The following is a 24,090-nucleotide window of genomic DNA, read 5'->3' on the forward strand; positions in this document are numbered from 1 at the left end:
GGCTGGTCATCTACATAGCCTGAGAATCTAGCATAGAGCCTGTATCAGAGTAAAACACTCAGGATAGAGTGGTTGAATTCTTGGCTTCATTCATCGTCACTCACCAAACTAAATAAGACGTCTGTTCCCTGTGAACACTCACAACTTCCCCTAATGCAACTCTTTTGACATACTTACCCAAATCTGTCTTGCACTGTAATGATTTGCAGGAATCCTATTTACTCCTAGGAGATTCTGAGCTCTTCTGAAGATGGAGGTCCCATCTCATTCATCTTCAGGGACTCCCACCAGTTGCACAGAATAAAAAGCAGAATAGAAGCTCGAGATCTACACTTGTCAAACTGCAGGTGGATGATTGCATGAATGAATAATCATGAGGAAGGAGAATAACTTGGCAGAGGGAATGAAACCGGGCTATTTGGAAGGCTGCAACATGATCTGAGCCAGGCTCAGATTCCACTAGGTTGAACTGACACTGGGCTCAAGATAGATCAGTAGATCTCTTGTTCTCTTGTTTGCTGTATTTTCTCCTCCTGCCCCCAGACTGTACTTTCCCTGAGAACTGCACCCGTGGCTTAGGTGCTCCCCACTGAGCCCTCCATGTCTGACACACAATACGTGCTCAGTACATGCATTGCTGATTGAACGCTCATCCACCCATTAACCCCCAAGGATCTGACACTCCCTTCCACCTCTCCTGCTTTTAATCCTGAGGTGAGTGGTAGAAGTTCTCTGCCTTCTAAAATTAATTAGGATACCATCGCAGTGATGATCAGCCTCCCTCCATGTGCCCCCCCACCCTTCTGCCTTTGTACTTTTCAAACTGGCTTGAATCATTTAATCTGCAGTTAATTCAAAAGCATCCAAGCCAGGCCCTGATATAGCAGATGATCGAGATAAACGGCTGGAGTACATTTACGAGCAGAATCTCTCCAGATTTTAGTCTATAAATCATTTTTTGTTAAATGCACTCATTGTCTTTAGGCAAGGCTATGACGTGAGGGAAAATTCTATCTATTTATGAATCAAAAATCAGGGGATTAGCCACAGTGTGAAGGAAAGAGACTACAATAAAAAAAAAAAAAAGATTTGTCTCTTAATATCCTCCTAACCTATATCCTTCCACCCCTTTCCCTCACTTACTTTTCTGCATGGGAAAAGAATTCAATTTCATGTTTGTTCCACAGAATCACAGGCAGAAAAGCAGCTTTTAAGAGGAAGATTTTAGCCACTACTTCAGCTCTGCACACATTTTGGGTCTCAAGTTGACAGTTCCTTCCTCCAAGAAGTCTTCCTTGATGACTTAGGCTAAATTAGACCCTTCCTGTTCATCAGCCTCATAGCATGAGTTGCTATTATTTTTATTCCTTTTGCTACAGTTTCCAATATATATTTATTTGTTTGTCTGCTTGCTTCTCTCCCTCAGTAGACTGCAAATGCTTTTATGTAAGGATTATGAATTTGTTTTCCCCTGTATCCCCAACCCCTAACACAGTGCCTGGCATAAAGTCAGCACTGAGAAATATCTGTTTTAATATTTAATGATTGTTTTCCAAGCTCTTTTTCAAAGTGAATCTGGAAAGTCTACCACAGGGAAAAAAAAACACTGTTTAACTCTTTAGAGTATTTTAAACTTAAATAAACATAGTTTTGTTCTGTGCAAACCATTATATATATATTATCTTATATGACACTCTCAACAATGACTCAACCTTGTGAAATAGATATTATCCTCCATCTTAGTGACAAGCAATTTGCAGCTTGGGAAGGGCAATGCCTTGCCCAGTGTGTGTCACAGTAATGGTAGAGTAGCATCAGAACTAACCTAGTTTAACTCACAAATTCAAATTCTTGCCAGTGTGCTCCATGCCCTGAAAATCACAGAGATGCAGAAGGAATTTATTTCCTGATGGAAACTTTTTTCTCCTTTCTGGCTCTCCATCAATATAAGGAACAAAAGAAGTGAAAACAACTAAAGACCAAAGAGAGGATTATGTCTTCCTTTTCTCTTTAAAACTTACAGAAAATAGTCAGACACGATTCTAGACATGGTCAGTGTTTTTTTTAGCCTATGCTAGCATCTGCCTGCAAAAGGATTTTTCAGACAACCTTGCAGGATGTCAGCCCCTGGGGCCAGGTCCTGCTCTACCCGAGATTCATCTTTTGGTGTATTGATCCAAAAGTCTTCACTTTCAACAAACGCTAATGAAACACACCCACACCTGCACGCGCATGCACACACACACACACACACACACACAGATGCATTTGAATGAAAAGTTATGCCCAGCAAGGCTCACAAATGTGCTCATGCATATCTTTTCACAAACAAGCAATATATTGCCCCCTTCACCGCCATGGCAAGCACAAAATCAGACGAATGTAAAAACATACATGTCTACACACAAATGCATCCTCCTAGGCATTTAACAAATGGTCAATGCACCGTTTTTACAACACACAGTCCTTTTACCTCCATTTTTCCACTTTATTCCCGAAGTAACCCATGTGTTATCTAATAAACAAGATATGTCAGACCCAATGGTTCTATAGGGCTCTTAAACTTGAACCTCATAGGATGAGTTTCAGAGGATCTCTGAACCACTCCCCTCTGAAATTGGGTGTGCATGCATTTTTTTCCCTCGATGTTCATATCTATGGATTTCATCTTATGTCTCTCTCTCTCCTCAAAAAAAAAAAAAAAAAGAGATTTTGGACCACCAAGTCATGGGAACAATCTCAGTAGTCTGACACTCAAGACACTAACGAATATAAAGCTTATAAAATGTCTTTTTCTCCATTTCCTCACTTATTCACACATCTGTAATGCTGTGGCACTCCCCTTGCAATTATGACTTTTTGATAGACATAGAAACGGAGCACAGATATGTCTAAGCTCATATCCACTAACACCCACTTATTCTTTCCTGCCTGCCACTCTCTTGTGATGGAAAAAGAAGAGACACTGACATCTGAGCCCACTGCCTTCATAGGGAATTTCACACATTTTCTCTACCTCCTTGAGTCATGAGGTCATATGTAGGTTATTCATATGAAACTGACTCAGGCAGTTTAAAAGTAACCTTTTAAATTAAAACTTTGGTTTCTTACTCTGCACCAAGTCAATATGACAAGTGACAAGAAAGTCGCTCAGCCGTGTCTGACTTTTTGTGACCTCGTGGACTATGCAGTTTATGGAATTCTCTGGGCCAAAATACTGGAGTGGGTAGCTGTTCCCTTCTCCAGGTGATCCCTACCCAGGGATCGAACCCAGGTCTCCCACATTGCAGGTGGAATCTTTACCAGCTGAGCCACAAGGGAAGCTAAGAATACCAGAGTGGGTAGCCTATGCGTTCTCCAGCAGATCTTTCTGAACCAGGAGTCGAACTGGGGTCTCCTGCATTCCAGGCAGATGCTTTACCAGCTGAGCTACCAGGGAAGCCCCAAGTCAATATAATGTTTTGAAAAAGCAGATTGACTTCCTAAATAGATCATCGGATCCATCTTTTACAGCTTTGTAAACAGATGTCCAAAGAGACAAGTCATTTTCTCTTCCTGCCTGGAATGCACTTCACCCAGAAATCCACATGGCCTCACTCATTCACTTCCTTCCATCTTTATTCAAATGACACATTATAGTCTACATCATTCCTGACCTCACAGCAAAATATCAACCACCACTTTCCCTGCTCACACCCATGATGCTCTGGCCCTTGATGTGTCTCTCTCTTTGGGACTTATAACCCTTGAAAGGGAAACTGTTAGTCTCTCAGTTGTGTCCGACTCTTTGCGACTCCATGACCTGTAGCTAGGCAGGCTCCTCTGTCCATGGAATTCTCCAGGCAAGAATACTGGAGTAGGTTGTCATTCCCTTCTCCAGAGACTTTTCCCAACCCAGAGATCAAACGCAGGTGTCCTGCATTGCAGGCAGATTCTTTACCGTCTGAGTCACCAGGCAAGCCACTTACACGTATTGTGTTTTATTTCTGTGGTTTTGTGTTTAATGTTTCTCTCCCTATACTAGAATGTAAGCTCCATGCAGTGGGGACTTTATCCATTTAACTTGCTGTTCCAAAACCTAGAAAAGACACACAGTGAATATTTGTTTTGGAAACTTAAACCAAAGAATTATAGAAGTATCAGTAGCCTCTTCAGAAAGTGAAAAGTGAAAGTGAAAGTCACTCAGTCATGTCCAACTCTTTGGGACCCCATGAATTATACACAGTCCATGGAACTCTCTAGGCCAGAATACTGGAGTGGGTAGCCTTTCCCTTCTCCAGGGGATCTTCCCAAACCAGGGATTGAACCCAGGTCTCCTGCATTGTAGGCAGACGCTTTACCATCTGAGCCACCAGGGAAGTCCAAGGTAACCTGCTATTAAAGAGCTTCGAGCTCAAGTCATCTCCTAAAGACTGTACTTCTGGTTTATTCTCACTGCCTTGCCAATGTGAATTCCATAACCTTTCTCTTTGGCTCACTTCCCAGGGGCAGGAGTGAGAACTTGCTTAGTATTAGGGAAGGAAAACCCCTTGACAAGTTCCTTAACAATAAGGAAATTCACTGGCTTATGTGACTGACAAGCACAGAGACAGATTGGGGCTTCCCTCATAGCTCAGCTGGTAAAGAATCTGCCTGCGATACAGGAGACCCCAGCTTGATTCCTGGGCCAGGAAGATCCGCTGGAGAAGGAATAGGCTATCCACTCCAGTATTCTGGGGTTTCCCTTGTGGCTCAGCTGGTAAAGAATCCGCCTGCAATATGGGAGACCTGAGTTCGATTCTTGGGTTGGGAAGATCCCCTGGAGAAGGGAAAGGCTACCCACTCCAGTATTCTGGCCTGGGGAATTCCATGGACTGTATAGTCCATGGGGGTCACAAAGAGTCAGACATGACTGAGCAACTTTCACTTCACTTCACTGACTGGATCTGGAGATCAGAAAAGTCATAACGGATCTAATGTTCCCCCCATCTTTCTGCCCTTAATTATAGGATGTTGGCTTTATTCTAAGGCTGGGAACGACCCGAGTCCAGGCAGGAGAAAAAAAAATAGACTTACTCCATTTTCCTTTTTATTTTCTTTTTTGTTGTCAGTGGCAAACTGCTTGCAGGAGCGTAGTTCTCTGACCCATAGAGACTGAACACAGGCCACAGTCGTGAACGTCCTAGCCACTGGACCACTGGAGAAGTCCCAGATACAGTGATATAGTTCATTTTTAATCAATATATTTATCTAAATAACTGTATACATCCAGTCCCGGAACTTTATGGCAAATAGATGAGGGAAAAGTGGAAACAGTGACAGATTTTACTGTCTTGGACTCCAAAGTCACTGTGGATGGTGACAGCTACAATGAAATTAAAAGGTACTTGCTCCTTGAAAGAAAAGCTATGAAAAACCTAGACACTGTATTAAAAAACAGAGACATCACTTTGCCAACAAAGGTCCAGATAGTCAAAGCTATGACTTTCCCAACAGTCATGTACTGATGTGAGAGATGGGCCATAAAGAAGGCTGAGCACCAAAGAATTGATGCTTTTGAACTGTGGTGTTGGAGAAGACTCTTGAGAGCCCCTTGGACAGCAAAGAGATCAAACCAGTCAATCCTAAAGGAAATCAACCCTGAATATTCATTGGAGGGACTGATGCTGAAGCTGAAGCTCCAATGTTTTGGTCACCTGATGCAAAGAGCCAACTCGTTGTCAAAGACCCTGATGCTGGGAAAGATTGATGGCAGAAGGAGAAGGGGACGACAGAGGATGAGATGGTTGGATGGCATCACTGAGTCAATGGACATGAACTTGAGCAAACTCCAAGAGACAGTGAAGGACAGGGAAGCCTGGAATGCTGCCGTCCACTGGCTCACAAAGAGTGGGACACGACTTGGTGACTGAACAACAAAATAATTGTAGATTCACATGCAGTTGTAAGAAATAACACAGAGCTCTCTAGTGGACTTTTCCCAGTTTCCTCCAGTGAACAGTTCGTAAAACTTTAGTATAAAAACACATTCAGGATACAAATGTTGGTGTTATCCACTGATTTGATTCAGATTTCCCCCACTTTACTGTACTTGTTTGTGCTAAACTCTATACAGTTTTAGTTCCATCAACTTAGTCAAGAAACTGAACATTTCCAAAATCTCAAGCATCTCTCATGTTCTCCTTTCATAAGCATGCCTACGACAGCCTATCGCCACCATCCTTAACCCCTGGTAACAACGAATCTGTTTTCGATTTACAAAGTTTTCTGATTTCAATAATGTTACGTAAGTGGAATTATACAGTATGTAACAATTTTGAATGGATTTTCTTCACTCAGCATAATTCCCTGGAGAGTCATCCAGGTTGTTGCATGTATGAGAAGTTTGTTCCTTTTTCCTGCTGAAAATGAGTACAATTTCATAGTGTCGTTACACCAGAATTTGAGTTTGTTTAACCATTTACCTGTTAAATGACATCTAGGCTGTTCTTGTGATTATGAATAAAGCTGCTGTGAACATTTATGTATAAGTTTGTATGTGAACACAAGCTTTCCTTTCTCGGGAATAGATGCTTATGAGTGCATTCTCTATGACATACGTTTGAGTAATTCAGTTTCTCTGAGATCTTGTCAGCTTTGTATGTTGTCACTATTATTCTCAGATCGCAAAAATTACTAAGTGAGGCTATATCAGACTAAAAAGATTCTGCACAGCGAAAGAAACCATGAACACAGTGAAAAAACAATCTATAGAGTGAGAGGAAATATTTGCAAATTACATGTCTGGTAAGGAATTAATAAGCAAACTATATGAAGAACTAAAATAATTTTTCAAACCTGCATTAAAAATGAGTAGAGGAACTGAATGGACATTTTTCCAAAGAAGGCGTATCAATGGCCAACAGGTACATTAAAAAGAGTCTCAAATATCACCAGTCATCAAGGAAATGCAAATTAAACCCCAAAGAGATTCCACCTGACACCTGTTAGAATGGCCATCATCAAAAAGCCAAGAGATAACAAGTACTGGCCAGGATGTGGAGAAAAGCGGACCCTTGGCTCTGCTGGCAGGAATGTAAACTGGTGCAGCCGCTATGGAAAACAAAATGGAGGTTACCCAAAAAATTAAAAATAGAACTACCATAGGACCCAGCAATCTCACGTCGAGGTACATAGTCTAGGAGATGAGAGCTATTCTGAAAAGTCTCTGTACTTTCATCTTCATCGCAGCACCGTTAACATAGCCAAGAGATGATATGGCAACAACCTAAGGGTGTCCATCCACAAACAGATGATGGATAAAGAAGATGTGGCATACGTATACACACACACACACACACAGCACTCGGTCAAAAGAAAGAAGGAAATCCTTCCCCATAGATGAAGAAGAATTAATCCATGCAACACAGATGGCCCTGGAAGGCATTATGAAATAAATACCACATAGAGAAGAAATATTGTTAATTTTTACCACAGAGATCTGCTGGACTAAGTTGTCCTAAGTAAGTACGAGAGTCCCCATTGTACTTGGTAGGAAAACCCAAAGTCCTTGACTGCGCGCTTAGGAACTTCCAGGAGCTGCTACCTGTGTGTGCAGAGTTACCCTAGTTGCTCAATCATCCAAAGAATAATCGTGTGCTCCACGGCCCACTCTGGGCACTAAACAAACAGCGGTGGAGCTCATAGGCCCTGGTGTATGGCAAAGAAAATGTAGATGGCATAACAACACACAGGGCTTCCCTGGTGGCCCAGTGTCAAGAATCTGCCTGCAGTGCAGGCGACCCAGGAGACACGGGTTCGATCCCTGAGTCAGGAAGATCCCCCGGAGGACAGAAGGGAAACCTACTCCAGCATTCTACGTGTGATGTTGTCATAACAGTTGGCTGCAGGGTGTAACAGGAATGCCATGTGGGATTATAACCTTCACTGGAGAATGGAGAAGACTTCCGCAAGGAAATGACATTCAAATCTAGTGACAGTTTGCGAGACCAAGAGGCAGAGGGGGAAGACTGTAGGCATAGGGATCGATACGGATGAGCTTCAGCAGTGGACATGAGGCTGGCCCATCAACACACTGAAAGATCTTTGAGGCTCGAGCTACACGTGCAGATGAGATAGGCACAATGAGCTGGAGGGGTAGCTCCAAACGAAAGAGCAAAGTGGGCCATTTCACACTCTGCTGATCACAGACACAGTTCCCTGCCTCCTTGCCTTTCTTTATACAATGGCTGGCCCTTGATTGCCAGCCATGCCCTCTCACTCCTGGAGTACACGCTCTTTACATCAAAGTCCGAACCTAATGCTAACACCTCCAGGAAACCTGCCCTGTTCTTAGAAGGAACTGACTCCGCTCCTCCCCTCACCCTGTGCATCTCTGCCATGAGCAGACACGTGTCTTCAGCACCCCTCTTTGCATGTTACAAACATGTTACACTGAGGGCGGGGCTGTGACATCCTCCCCCTCATCTCTGTCTCCCCATCACCCAGCTTACAACACACTAGTTCCCCTGATCCAAGAACACCTTTGATCTCCTCCTTTGATTTCTCTTATTGTGCCACACACCTAATCAAAGTCTACTGGATGTGTATTGGATGAATTGAGCAATGAGGAAGAGAAAGACATCATTTCAGAAGCAGGGGCTGCCACAAGAAGACCAAGGCTGAGGTCAGCCCAAAGTCTCCAGCAATTGGACGTGGTCACCTAACTGCAGCCCTTGCAGCTGGACCACAAGTCCTTTCTTGACGGAGGATCAGAATAACAACTGAGGTTGTTACCCAAGGTTGGCCGTTGATTAGCCAATGCTCTCTGTAAGTTGGTGCCCCTGGGTTCGACATGTGGCAGGACATGCCTATTTCATTGTAGCAGCATCCCACGGGAGTCCGTTACTGTCACAGGCATCTCCCAGCCCAGGCCCCAAGTGGCAGCCACGGCTGTCACACAGCCTCACCCCGTTATCAGCTGCCAGCCCAGAACTTCCCCACAGCGGCAGCTGTTAGCACCCTGTGGACAGGTCTGGGCAATGCCTGCCTTGCTCTGAATCTCATCAGTGGACAAGCCCACCCTGACCCCACTGGTCCTGGGGGTCCAGGTGATATCATGGGTGCTCTGTGGCTTCCGTCATTACTGAAGATGGCTTCAAATGATCTAAGAAAGACAAATGAAACCAGCCACTGGGACTCGTTTCTCCCATGTTAGATGCAGCCCAGGCGCTGAATCGGAGTCCATCCTCTTTTCTACTGCAGGCACTTAAGGCTTTAATGCAAAATTTAAAGATCCAAATGTACAGGCTAATGGCGTTCAGAGCTGGGACATGGGCAAAAGTTGGCGATTTTTAGTCCGACTGGATTGGATTGGAGATACTCAGACCAGCTTTGTGGGCATAGGTCAATCACTCTGTACTCTATTCCAGTGTGAGGAGGAAGGAACTGACGATTTTAAAAGCCTCATGTGGCTCTAATATTCAAAAGTCCCCATTGTAGACTAACAGATACACTTATTCTGAGCCAGCAGTTCTACTGGGTCCTCTCATGTCTGCTGTCTAGCCTCACATCTCTGTAGATTTCAATATGCCCACGAGTCCTTATATTCCCGACAAGGAAACTGCAAGGGGATGCATAGAAGGGGGAGTGAACATTCCGAATTCACACAGATATCAAAGGCAGCACTGGATTAAATCCAGGGGGGTCTGACTAGGGCAACATTTTCTCTGACCTCAGAATTATCTCCACAGTGTATGCAAACGTCCCCGCCAGCCCCCAGAGCCCACAGAGCATCCTACGTCAGCTCTAGCAGAAGGAAGGGGAAGGGATTAAGCTGCAGAATGAGAAACTAAAATTGGAGTAAAAAGAAATGGCCTGAAAGTACGCAGGTACCAGAGTGGAAATAAGAACAGATTCAGTTCTAAAGACACAGGTGCCCTTAAGCCCAGAAAGTTTGAATCTGGTCCAAGTTGGACACTGGCACAGACTAGGAGGCCTGAAAGCCTCTTTGAATGTTAGAGGAAAAGAGTAACGTTTGGAAACGAAGATGAGCAGAATGAGAAGCAAACTTATTCATGATGGTCTTTAACGTCTCATAGGTTTTCTCGAAAAAATTAAAACCCCAATCCCTTCATTTTAAAGAGTATATTTTATTTAAGAAATTGTTTCATTATTATGTCTCCTATAAATTGCCTGAAAATTATTTTCACTATATAGAAACATAATGAGCCTCATTACACATGTGAGAAAACTGAGGCCAAGCCAGTTTTAGACAAATTGCATCCTGATCCCCACATTCAGTTTTCACGCCTCACTGATGTGGCAGAGACAGCTGGTTGGCTACCCAAGAGCTATGTTTCCTTTTTTTTCCCTTAGTAGCAGACTCTTATTTCATTTGCAGCAAGCCATTAAGTAGAAAACAACAGTGATTGCTACCCAATGTTGAGCGTTTATCAGCCAGTGTTTCCAAGCCTCCCCTTCAACAAGGGTTGATCATATGACCAAGTTCTGGACCAAGGATAAGTAGACTTTTGTGGGGTGATTCCAAGAAGACCTTTTAATGGAACCAGAACCAACAAGAGCAGAACCAACCCCCCTCTCCATCCTCATGAGCCCTAGCCATGAAAAGCAGAAGTTCCATCCACATCTTGGGCCATCAGGCGACCTTGAGGACAAAACCAGGCACTGGGATAAAGCCAGAATAATAATGGGATGCAGAGTGCCTGAGGATCCTACGGTGGCCATGCCAACACTTGGCTAGCTTTTCTCTGGAATTTTTTTATGTGAGAAAGAAAAATATGATTTCTGTAAAGCCACTATTACTTGGAAGAGGACTTCTACATGCAACTAGCCCAAATCCTGGACTTCCCAGGTGGCTCAGTGGTAAAAAACTTGCCTGCCAATGTTAGAGTTGTTGCTTAGTCACTCAGTCATATCCAACTCCTTGTGACCCCATGGCTACAGCATGCCAGGCTTCCCTGTCTTTCACCATCTCCTAGAGCACACTCAAACTCATGTCCATTGAGGCGGTAATGCCATCCAACCATCTCCTCTATCATCCCCTTTTCCTGCCTTCAATCTTTCCCAGCATCAGGGTCTTGATAATGAGTCGACTCTTCACATCAGGTAGCCAAAGTATTAGAACTTCAGCTTCATCAGCAGTCCTTTCAATGAATATTCAGGACTGATAGCCTTTAGGATTGACTAGTTTGATCTCCTTGCTATCCAAGGGACTCTCAAGTCTTCTCCAACACCTCAGTTCAAAAGCATCATTTCTTTGGCACTCAGCCTTCTTTATGGTCCAACTCTCACATCCATATGTGACTACTGGAAAACCATAGCTTTGACTCTATAGGTTTTTGTCAGCAAAGTGATGTTTCTGCTTTTTAATATGCCGTCTAGGTTTGTCATAGCTTTTTTTCCAAGGAGGAAGCATCTTTTAATTTCATGGCTACAGTCACCATCCGCAGTGATTTTGAGCCCAAGAAAATAAAGCCTGTCACTGTTTCCACTGTTTCTCCAACTATTTGCCAATGTTAAGATGTAGGTTTAATCCTGGGTTGTGAAGTTTCCCTGGAGAGGGTAATGGCAACCTACTCCACTATTCTTGCTTGGGAAATCCCATGGGCAGAGGAGCTTGGAGGGCTGTAGTCCATGGGGTCACAGAGATTAAGACACGACTTAGTGACTAAACACACACATGCACACACACCCCCTTAACCCTAGTGATGACAACCAGATGTCTTAATTTGAGAAGTGATGCAGAAAGGAGATTCTACCAACTATGAGACCTGGTTCCTGCATTTGCTTCATGCGGTCACAAGAAGAGGCCAGGCGTAACGGGCATTACCTAACTCATCAGACGCTCACTGTCATCAATCTCATCTTCTGTCTCACTGACAAAGAAAAGAAGCTGCCATTAAACTATGCCATGACACTGATGCTAAGAGGCAAATCAACTTGAGAAACGTTAAAATGTGAGGGAAAAACAACCTATGAAATATGCAGATGCAAAATTTAGTGACGCACAGAGTTCAGATTTAAAATTCGTCAGACCTACCCATCCTCCCATTATTATTTTGAAGAAAGGAAAACTGAGGCCCAGCTTGGAGGAATGACTTCTCCAAGTTCAGCAACGGAGACAAGAGGAGAATTGTTCCTGTAAATCAAGAGTCCCTTTCTAGATCGAATAGAGACCAAATTTTTGCTCATGTTACCTTGACTGCTAGTGACATGTTTATTTAATCACCCACCTGTTCCTATTTTTCTCTCTAAAATATGTGGCAGGGAATAAGCAGAGACAATGACCCTTACCCTCCCCCACATGATGGACTCAGCAGTGACAGGAGATGACGGAGGCAGATTTCACAGCAAATTCACACTCATGAATTACAGGGACTGGGTCAGCAGCTCTGAAGGGGGCAGAAAGTGCCAGGTGGCCACAGAGGCACACAGGTGGGAATCTTCTGAAACACAGGAAACTGAGGTGGCCCAGCAGCAGCAAGTCTGGGACTCCAAGGAGACTCAGGTCAAATCTCTGCTCCCTCCTCCTGTGCAATGAAGAGGCACTGGTGAATGGCGCTCAACACAGAGGACACCAATGACCCAGACACCCAGTTATCAGAGATGGAAGCAGCCCGAGGAACGATTCCTCGCTCCAAGCTACATAAAGTTAGAATGCTTCTCATCTCTCATAGTGTGATAGGGGCTCAAAAGACCACATCTTAGGGGCTCACTTTTACCAGTGAGGTTGATTCTGGAGGCAAAGAAGTCAGTACAGAGGCCAGTTCAACCATTCACATAATGAACACCAGTGTCTTGGACTAAAGAAGTGAAGCCGGATAGAATAAAAGGGATGACCCAAGCAAACATCAGTAAAGCTTCTAAAATATCAAGCTTCTGAAGTCATTTTCATGGTTTGGGGACTATTTTCTCCTCTGCTGCAAAAAGTCAATGTCCTCACTCTCGACATCCCTCACTGCAATCCATCCTTTTACGCTATGCATAAATAAGGTGCGAATGACGAATAGCAGTGTAGATGGCTGACGACAGCTGCATTCATACAGGGAATCCAAGGCAGTCTAAATGATCCTATTTTGATGGCAAAATGTCAACCATCACCGTCAGAAGGGAGAAGCGCCTGAGTCACCGGAACTCCCATTGCTACTGCCCTCCTCAGCAGCCTTTTCTTCACTGGGGACGCTTGCAGGAAAAGTAGGCATGGTTTCCCCAATTTTTTCTTAGCAAAAAATTAAAATCTAAATATAAGGTATATGTGTGTATACATATGAATACTCAAACTAGTGAAAGTTTTGCACAATAGGGCAATGTAAAAAAAGGCAATTGATTACATTTAAAAATATACAAGAGTGTGGATTGGACTCATATAGCACAGGAAAGTAGAAATGTCTAGGAGGCCTGCTTTAATGAAGACATAAGAATGGTTCATAATTAGCAGTGAAATTGAATTTTTCTCTGATACTTTAGATTAATAAGATGAAGTTGGTGAAAAAGCTCTAGAAAGCACTGCAGACATGTTTTCTTGAACATGATTGTTTGGATTGGTTTTGTTCTCACAATGCACTGATTGTATTGCAGTTGAGTCCTCCCTACAATCAGAAGTAGAATTACTTTACCTTACCAAAGAAAAGAACAAGGCTTCAGAAAAGTAACTAGCCCAAAGTCCTTCCTCAAATTGTACAGCTATCAAGATAGGGGTGGTGTTGAAGTTGAAATTCCAATAGTTTGGCCACCTGATGCGAAGAGCTGACTCATTTGAAAATACCCTGATGGTGGGAAAGATTGAGGGCGGGAGGAGAAGGGGTCTACAGAGGATGAGATGGTTGGATGGCATCACCGACTCAGTGGACATGAGTTTGGGTAAACTCCAGGAATTGGTGATGGAGGCCTGGCTTGCTGCAGTCCATGGGGTCGCAAACAGTCGGACACAACTGAGCAACTGAACTGAGCTGAACAAGATAGGGGACGGTGGGCAGAGGGTGGAGTTCCAAGGGGCAAGACCTCTTCCTTGCAATTGATCCCAAGGAAAGGAAGACAGAGGGCTTCCCTGGTGACTCAGTGCTAAAGAACCTGTCTGTCAATGCAGGAGTTGCAAGTTCAGTCCTTGAGTTGGGAAGATCCCCTGGAGAAGGAAATGGCAACCCACTTTAGTATTCTTGCTGGGATCCCACAGACAAAGGAGCCTGGTGGGCTACAGTCCCTGGGGTCGCAAAAAGTCAGACATGACTTAGTGACTGAGCACACACAAAGGGGAAGACAGAGCTGGTGTTTATTAAGCACTTACTATAGTCAAAGGAAGCTTTTAAATATCATCGCCTCACATGCTCCCTGGAACAAATCTAAGTAGGTACTATCTTTATCCACAGTAAACTGATGATAAGCTGAGGTTCACAGAGGTTATAAACCTACCCAAGGTCACCCTGAGAAGGCAGAAGAACCAGATCTCAGACAGAAGTCTGGTAAACACCAAGGACATGGCTAGCCTTACCCGGTCAGGAGTTTTCCCACCCTGCGACCGTAAAGGTGCATTTAGTTCATCTGGAATAATAACACCTCTCAGTACCTCTGGGGAAAAGAGGATCGTCAAGCACCTTCAGTCTGGATAGATATTGCCCTGCCAGGAATTCACTTCTGGAATAATCAAATGGTCTCCCTTTCTCTGTAAACCTACATTCCACCAAACAAATATATTAATAATGAGGCCTCAGAAACATTCAGACATTATTTTTCCTGCAAATCCTGGACCGTTTAGAAGGAGATCAGTCTTTGTTTGCTTGGCAGGGAAGCTGTGTCAGTGATTTGTTCCAAAGCATAGAAGGACAGCGCTGGAAACATGGTGTAAGAGAACAGAGAAGAAGGGCAAGGGCAGGGGTGAGAGGGGAGTAGGGGGAGAGGAGGAAGGAGGTGGGAGGAGAAAGCAGGAGAGGGGAGGAAAGAGGCTGAAGGAGGGAGCAGCTGCTGTGAGCGAAGGGCTGAAGATGCCTTTGAAACAGAAACACCAGGTCAGTTCTCAATACAGCAGCTGATCCTCGGCTACTAGAAAAGGAACTGGAGTTAGCACTTCCGTCTGTCCAGAAAGGCAGCTGGAAGATGCAGATAAAAGAAGGGCCACTCATTTCTTCCCTCCACCCCTCCACCCCGCATTGCCCATAACTTTGAATGCAGACTAATGCAGGGGAGAGACAGGGTGCTGGGCCCAAAGACAGGGGTGGGCTGCAAGGAGGGAGCAGCCTGAAAGCTGATCAAAAACACTTTCAAGTTCAGATTAAACTCTGCAGATTGCAGGAGGCCAATTTAATGGGAAATGTTCCCTGTTCTCCCTGTCCCCTCCTCTTGCTTCCCATGGGAAGGGCACTGGGCTGTGATGTTGCTCATCAGAGAAAACCGTGGGTACCAGATCTTATCCAAATGAGCAGCTGCGAAAGGCTAAAAAGGTAGAACTGGGGAAAAAAATAGTTTACAAAGTGTTGAAAGGGAGAGAAGGGTGGGAAAGGGGGATTTTAATTATCCTGCATCCTCTCCGTGGAGAGGCAGGACTCCCAGAGACATAGAAAGGCCATTAGCTTGGAAAAAGAAAGCCAGCCCAGGAAGCAAGTTATCTGGGTTCCAGCTCCAGCTCAGTCTGTTTGGCTTTTCTGGCCTCAGTTTCCCCATATGGCAAATGGAAAGGGCGGGACACTGTTGAGATTGAAATTGTGCTACATGGAGCATGGTATTCAAAACCATACTTGGTGTTGTCTAGTCACTAAGTCATGTCTGACTCTTTGCAACCCCATGGACTGTAGCTCACCAGGCTCCTCTGTCCATGGGATTTCCCAGACAAGAATACTGGAGTATGTTTCCTTCTTCAGGGGATCTTCCTGACGAGGGATCAAACCCAAGTCTCCTGCATGTAGGTGGATTCTTTACCAGTGTGCCACTGGGGAAACCCTTCAGCACTGTATTACTGTGTATAAGTGAAAAGCAAGTGACTAGATAGATGCTCTAAAGATAGATAGCTCTGAAGGACTGTCCGTATGCTCAGACCCTCGGGTGATACTCTGCACCTCTCAGGGTTACATGCACACATCCTCCTGGCTGACCAGATTGAGCATGTGGTGAGGATCACTCCACAGGGCTCTGGAAGCATGTTAGCATGTCTCCAGCCAGACAGTCATGAAATCAGAGGCAGAACCAAGTATGGCTAATTGGATGTCCTGTAGGATCTCCAAGGAGAAAGACAAATATCAAATGACTTCACTCCTATGTGGGATGCAAAAAAAAAAAAAAAAAGGCAAACAAATGAAATTTCTAAAAACTCATAAATACAGAGATCAGATTAGTGGTTATGAGAGGGGAGTGGGTTAGGTGGTGGGCAGAATGGGTGAGGGGGTCAATTGTATGTCGATGAACAGCAACCAGACTTGAGAAGATGAGCGCCTTGTAATGCACACGGAGTAAAACGAGGATGCTGTGCACCTGACACTTCTATAATGAGAAGGAAGGAAGGAATGGCTATCCTTGGTACTCCAGCTGCGAGGGACTGAGTTCTTCCAAAGCCGCACAAGCCCGTAACTCCCCACAACCACCCAGTAGAGCCTTGAGAAGAGAGGGTGCCCAACCAGTACCTTGACTTCAGCCTTATGAGCCCCTAAAGGCAAGGACCTAGGTAAACCGTGTCTGCACTCCTGATCCGTAGAAACTGTGAAATCATAAACATGTGCTTCTTGAAGCCACCAAGCTTCTCCTAATATTGATAACACCAATAGATAACTAATACAATGAGGAAAAAAATGTTTAAATAATACTACTGTAGGATAATGGTGGTTTAGTCACTAAGTCACGTCTGCCCTTTGTGACTCTGTGGACTGTAGCCCGCCCGGCTCCTCTGTCCATGGGATTTCCCAGGCAAGAATACTGGAGTAGGTTGCCATTTCTTTCTCCAGGGGATCTTCCCAACCCAGGGACTGAACCTGGATCTCCTGCATTGCAGGCAGATTCGTTACTCACTGAGCCAGCAGGGAAGCCCTAACACTACTGTGGAGTTTGCAATAAATAATTGTTGAAAGAACCGTGATAATAATTGTAGTCATCAAGACATAACTGAGATGTCCCTCAGCGCCTCCTTCTAAAGGAAATGCCCCTCTACACAGCCCCTGTTCACACCATGTCACCTGACTCCCTCCAGCAACAACTGGCTCAGCCCTGAGCAGCAAAAATATGTGAGGCAGGTATGTGGTTTTAAATTTTATCGTAGACCCGTTAAAGATGTAAAAAGACAACACTGATTTTAATAATATTTGGTTTAACAAATATGTAAAAATACCGTTTCAACATATGGCACCAGCCAGATTTCAAGTGTTCAATAGCCTCATGTGGCTGGTGACAACGGAGTGGGGTTAGCTTGACAGCTGTCTGGGGGTGACTGGTCCATAGATCGGCTGTCTACCAGAGAATCAGCCCTATGATTTCTCCCGACGAGATGAGCTGAATCAAACTAAGAAGCACAGAAAGCTGAATTCAAACTAAGAAGCATAGGAACACTGCCAGTTGGTGTTTGGAGGGGCTGCAGCGGAAAGGTGAGGAGAAGACCTGCAGAGGCTGGGAGGGGCTGGGAGCGAGTTTCAGGGTGGAGGAAAGGGTCTCAGAAACCGCGGGAGCAGAGAAGAGCAAACGGCAACAGAAAACAGATAATGGCGTGTAGCTGGAAGCATGGCAATAGCTACTTTATCGGAGTGAAGAAAGGGCCCTTTCTTCATTCAGCACATATTTATGGAGGATTTCCCACGTACTGAGCACTCTGCCAGGCACTGGAGTGTAAATAACAAAATGGAGACAGTTCTTTTCATCAAGGAATTGATGTTCTAGTGGGAAATACAAGATGTGGAACAAGTAGCTATCCAAGTAAAAGTGTAGCTTCACAAAGGGCTCTGAAGGAGACTTGCAGGCTATTTATGTTGTAGGCATGCGTGTGTGCTAAGTCACTTCAGTCTTGTCTGACGCTTTGCGACCCCATGGACTGTAGCCCACCAGGTTACATGGGATTCTCTGTCCATGGGATTCTCTGTCCATGGGATTCTCCAGGCAAGAATGCTGGAGTGGGTTGCCATGCCCTCCTCCAGGGGATCTTCCCAACTCAAGGATTGAACCCGCATCTCCTGCGGCATTGCAGGTGGATTCTTTACTACCGAGCCATCGGGGAAGCCCTACATCATTTGGAGGGCCGGTGAAAGCCTCTTAGATGAAAGGGCAGTGAAGCTAGATCCTGAGAAAGGAGCAAGGATCTTCTGGTGGCAAGAAGAGGCAAAAGTGACCAGGCAGAGATGCAGGAAGGCACGGAGGCAGGAAAGACCCAGGTACTCAGGGGCTAAAGGAAAGCTGTGGACGGAGGGGTAGTCTTTCTTTTTTGAAGTTTCGTGGTTTTTGTTTTGTTTTGTTTTGTGGATGTGGATGATTAAACTTAAAGTCTTTATTGAATTTGTTACAATATTGCTTCTGTTTGATGTTTTGGCTGCAAGGCATGTGGGATCTCAGCTCCCTGACCAGGGATTAGACCAGAACCCCCTGCAATGGAAGGCAAAGTCTTAACCACTGGGCCACCAGGGAAGCTCCAGAAGCTTAGTCTTGAAGCCAAATCCGGCCTCTGTACCCCAACACTGAATTAAATCTCAGAGACAGAGTTTTGGGTGAAGTAAAAACAAATAGCTTTATTGGTTTGCTGAAGGAAGAGAGCCATATCTGGCTAATGCCCTCAAAACTGTGTCCCAGCCTGGAGCGGGTAGTGAGGAGTTTCATAGCAATGGTTCAAAGAGGGGGAGGGGATCAGCTCATGGACGTTCTTCTGACTGGTTGATGGTGACGTAAGTGGGAGTCAGCATCATCAAAACGCCAGTCTGGAATCCCTGTGCTCCCACCTGGTGGGGGTTTCAGTATCTGCAAAACAGCTCAAAGATAATTGTTCTGTGTGTTCCTTGAGGGGGAGCCCGGACCCTGTTCCAAGGCTGTACTATTGTTTCTTAACTGTCCTTCCTTGGTCTCTGCATCCCTTCCCTTGCCTAATCAGCAACTATTGAACCTGCCTTTTGGAACTCAGGGGAGATCTTGGAGGCTGAAAGAAAAGTGAAGTCGCTCAGTCGTGTCACACTCTTTGAGACCCCATGGACTGTAGGCTACCAGGCTCCTCCGTCCACTGGCTTTTTCAGGCGACAGTACTTTAGTGGGGTGCTGTTTCTTTCCGGTCATCAAGAAATGAGAAACACAAAAAGGCTTTTGTTCCCAGGAGCCCAGCAGGGTCCTGCTCAGTTTCAGTCTGAAAGTGGACAGGACTCCGAGTTGAGGCCACGGGGGCCTGGAGGCCCTGAACTCCTGCCGCGGCTCCGGGGCCACCATGCTTCCAGGACCAGCCTCCTAGCCCAGCATGCTTGCGGCCTGGCCCATTCCTGGATGCTAGATCTGTGATGAGTTCCATGAGAACTTGTTCCCCATTTTAACCTCAAACCTATCTTTAAAATAAACTCACTTTTGTTGAAATAGTTTGAAGGGGGTTTTGTCTCTTCCCAGAAAATAACCCCAGACAAAAGCAGCGCCCATTTTCTCCCTGGCCGGGGGCACCCCACCTTGCCTCGGTGGGGGGATTCAGTGTCACAGTCAGGACAAGTGCTGACCCTGTGCAAACAGATGCAGCCCTGACCAGCTCCTTACACTTGAGGCCCGACACGCCTCACTCCTATCAGCCTGGTCCTGACCTAGTCAACGTAACTCTTCAGATGAAGCTTGACGATGCTGCAATTCCAGATGAGATGCCCAAGGTCACAGCCAGCAGGGAGTCTTCACCTGTCCTCAAGGAGCTGGCCATTTCACAGCCAGGCCTGGTTCAGTTTGCAGGCATGAGATGAGCGTCTGCTCTTGTGGGAAAGGGTAAGGAAACTGGCGTTGACAAGGGCCCACCGTGTTCCAGGATCCTCACCGACACGATCTCATGTGACTACTCACAACCACCCACAGACTCAGGTATGACTGCGGAAGAAAGAAGGACCCCTTCCAGGGCTCGAAAGGGGGCTCTTGTCTAACACTTGAAAATGAATTGTCCGAGGAGATACATGTGCTGACAAGGCAAGAGACTTTATTGAGAAGGGGCGCCTGGGCGAGGAGCAGCAGGGAAAGGGAACCCAGGAGAACTGCTCTGCCGTGTGGCTCGCAGTCTCAGGCTTTATGGTGATGGAATTAGTTTCCAGATTGTTTCTGGCCAATTACTCTGATTCCGGGTTCTTCCTGGTGGCACATGCATTGCTGAGCCAAGATGGATGCCAGAGAGGAGGATTCTGGGAGGTCGTAGGAACTGTGACATCTCCTTTTAACTTTTTCTGAACTCTTCCAATTGATGGTGGCTTCTTAGTTCCATATTCCTTACCAGGACCTCCTGTCATAAAATAACTCACACAAATAGTTACTATGGTGCCTGGCCAGGGTGGGCAGTTTTAGTCAATGTATTGCCCCTAACATTACCTCCTTATTTTATAGAAGACGGATCTGGGATTCATAGGGAGTAAGTCAAACAGACTGGTTCCAAATAGGAAAAGGAGTATGTCAAGGCTGTATATTGTCACCCTGCTTATTTAACTTACATGCAGAGTAGATCATGAGAAACACTGGGCTGGAAGAAGCACAAACTGGAATCAAGATTGCCAGAAGAAATATCAATAACCCTGATATGCAGATGACACCACCCTTATGGCAGAAAGTGAAGAGGAACTAAAAAGCCTCTTGATGAAAGTGAAAGAGGAGAGTGCAAAAGTTGGCTTAAAGCTCAACATTCAGAAAATGAAGATCATGGAATCCAATCCCATCACTTGATGGGAAATAGATGGGGAAACAGTGGCTGACTTTATTTTTTGGGGCTCCAAAATCACTGCAGATGGTGATTGCAGCCATGAAATTAAAAGACACTTACTCCTTGGAAGGAAAGCTATGACCAACCTAGACAATATATTAAAAAGCAGAGACATTACTTTGTCAACAAAGGTCTGTCTAGTCAAGGCTATGGTTTTTCCAGTGGTCATGTATGGAAGTGAGAATTGGACTATAAAGAAAGCTGAGCATCAAAGAATTGATGCTTTTGAACTGTGGTGTTGGAGAAGACTCTTGAGAGTCCCTTGGACTGCAAGGAGATCCAACCAGTCCATCCTAAAGGAGATCAGTCCTGGGTGTTCATTGGAAGGACTGATGTTGAAGCTGAAACTCCAATACTTTGGCCACCTGATGCGAAGAGCTGACTCATCGGAAAAGACCCTGATGCTGGGAAAGATTGATGGCAGAAGGAGAAGGGGACGATGGAGGATGAGATGGTTGGATGGCATCACCGACTCAATGAACATGGGTTTGGGTGAACTCCGGGGGTTGGTGATGGACAGGGAGGCCTGGCATGCTGTGGTCCATGGGGTCACAAAGAGTCAGTCACGACTGAGTGACTGAACTGCATTGAACTGAAGTCAAACAGAGGTCTTCATTGGAAGAACAGAGGTCTTCACTGGTTTTAGACCCAAGTTCATTTGACTCCAAAAAATGCCACCTTCTGAGGCTCTGAACCAACTCCTGAAATGCAAAGATGTGTACGACCACCTGTGTCTTCCTAAGCTCTATGTTGTCACTGCTTATTGAGAGTTCTTCCCTGGTAAGACCACCTGTGTCTTCCTAAGCTCTATGTTGTCACTGCTTATTGAGAGTTCTTCCCTGGTAAGACCATCTGTGTCTTCCTAAGCTCTATGTTGTCACTGCTTATTGAGAGTTCTTCCCTGGTAAGACCACCTGTGTCTTCCTAAGCTCTATGTTGTCACTGCTTATTGAGAGTTCTTCCCTGGTAAGACCATCTGTGTCTTCCTAAGCTCTATGTTGTCACTGCTTATTGAGAGTTCTTCCCTGGTAAGACCATCTGTGTCTTCCTAAGCTCTATGTTGTCACTGCTTATTGAGAGTTCTTCCCTGGTAAGACCACCTGTGTCTTCCTAAGCTCTATGTTGTCATTGCTTATTGAGAGTTCTTCCCTGGCAAACTGGAAGCTCCTAAAGATTACAGCCCCAGCCATTCAACACAGGGCTGGCATATAATAGTTTCTCAATAAACATGAGTTGTTGGAACAAATGATGCGGTAGCCAGAGATGTCAACACCCAACTTCTCTTCTGGCCTCAGCACTCTGAGAATTTAAGTACCCAACTTGACTCAGAGGTCTAATCAACACCAAGGGATGGTCTACTCTGCATACCTGGGACAGGTGGACCCCAGTCCCTAAGGATGCTGGCACAGTCTTGTCTCTTCCTGGTCCTCAGGAAAGGGAGAAAAACCAAGGGGTGGTGGGCAAAAGACTTTATCACTAAGGCTGGATTGACAGTGGGGGCAGAGGGAGTCTCAGGTGACCTCCACCAGCTTGTCCTGAGGCCCACATGAGTCAGGGAATCGGAAAGACAAAAGTCTTTGGGGGAACAAAGGAAAATAAAACTAAATGAATAAAAATGAAGATGAGCTGCCGTTAGTGTTGGTTGGTCTTGATCCTAATTCCTTCACATCTAGTGCCTGGTATCCACTGCTGCTGCTGCTGCTGCTGCTGCTGCTAAGTTGCCTCAGTCATGTCCGACTCTGTGCAACCCCATAGATGGCAGCCCACCAGGCTCCCCCGTCCCTGGGATTCTCCAGCCAAGATCACTGGAGTTGGGTGCCATTGCCTTCTCCAATGCATGAAAGTGAAAAGTGAAAGTGAAGTTGCTCAGTCGTGTCCGACTCCCAGAGACCCTATGCACTGCAGCCAACCAGGCTCCTCCACTCATGGAATTTACCAGGCAAGAGTACTGGAGCGGGTTGCCATTGCCTTCTTCTGGTATCCACTAGAGGATCTTTAATAAACAGTGGTTAAATCAGTGAAGGGTAGCTGCATAGATGGATGGACAGATGAATAAATGAACGAATGATAACTGAAAAGAACACTGGCCAGGGATGAGGAGACCTAAGTTCTAATTCCAGTTCTGCCAAAATCCTTCTACCAAGGGATTTAATCCCTTAGACTCCATGTCTTCATCTCTAAACCCTGACCCAGAAAGTCTCTGTTGCATGAGCCTGAGCACCACAGCCTCCTTGCTATGTGATTCTGGAGAGCTTGGAAACCCCTTTATGATATAATCTAGCAGGATTAAGGCAGCAACCTCAGGCATGCCAAGAGCTCCCACCACAACCCCACGCCCAGGACAAGATCAGCTGGCACCGTTCCTCACCCTGACCCCTGACATGACAACGTCTACATTGGTTCTTGTAGGCAGTGCAGAGGCCATCATTTCTCACTGAATCCCATTTGGCTAAGAGAGATTTTCAGTGGGACTCTGGGGCTCAGATTGAATTGGCATGCAGAAAAGAACACTCTGGAACAAGTACACACAGTGGGTCTCCTGACATGAAGACTGTTTGTCCTGCTGGCTCGAACCCCAGGTCTCGGACCTTCATTCCTTCTTTCAGCGTTTATGGAGTGCCTAGTGTGCATCAGACACTGTACTAAAGACTAGCAATACGTGGTGAAGGAAGGAAACCCATCCTCCATTCTCTCAATGCCAATAATCTCCTATAGGATCCAGACAAAATTCAAACAACCACAGTAGTTACAGCAATCCTCAAGGGCCATGAGGGAAAGTGCAGTGAGCACTGAGGGCTTATAGCAAGGTCTCCAGGCTAGTCCAGGGAATCAGGACAGGCTTCCCCAAAGAAATGGGGTCTGAACTGAGATCCAAGGGATTAGTGGGAATCGGGCAGGTTAAGAGAAAAGACCTCCATTTACAAGAGCAGGAAAGCACAGCACCTGTTTTCCTGGAGTCCACAGCCCACGGGCTGCTTTTCCTCACTTTGGGAAGCTCTTATTCCAGTTTCATCTGTCGATTTTTCTAAGTCTTTATCACACTTTATCAAAATGTGTATCAGTGTGAGAAAGCGAACGTCTGTCACCCCTCCCCTCAGGCAATGGCAAAATTGAAATCCTGTGAAGACGACGGCACGCTTCCTATTTTAATTATTTTTGCATCTTCCTTGGCTGGACTGTTTCTTGATGACTCTTTTTTCATTACTTTCTAGAAGCCCCACTCTCTCCCTGGGTAGAAAATA

At 45.4% G+C, this 24,090-nt stretch overlaps 1 non-coding gene across 1 annotated transcript; it reads right to left on the reverse strand.

Annotated features, from left to right (window-relative positions):
- Nucleotides 1-4,286: 4,286 nt before the first annotated feature.
- TRNAC-ACA (transfer RNA cysteine (anticodon ACA)) lies at nt 4,287-4,358 on the reverse strand. Its single transcript has one exon. It is a non-coding gene; the product is annotated as a tRNA-Cys (tRNA).
- Nucleotides 4,359-24,090: the final 19,732 nt, after the last annotated feature.

This window comes from Bos javanicus, chromosome 8 (genome assembly GCF_032452875.1).
Source record: "Bos javanicus breed banteng chromosome 8, ARS-OSU_banteng_1.0, whole genome shotgun sequence".
Taxonomy (NCBI): domain Eukaryota; kingdom Metazoa; phylum Chordata; class Mammalia; order Artiodactyla; family Bovidae; genus Bos; species Bos javanicus.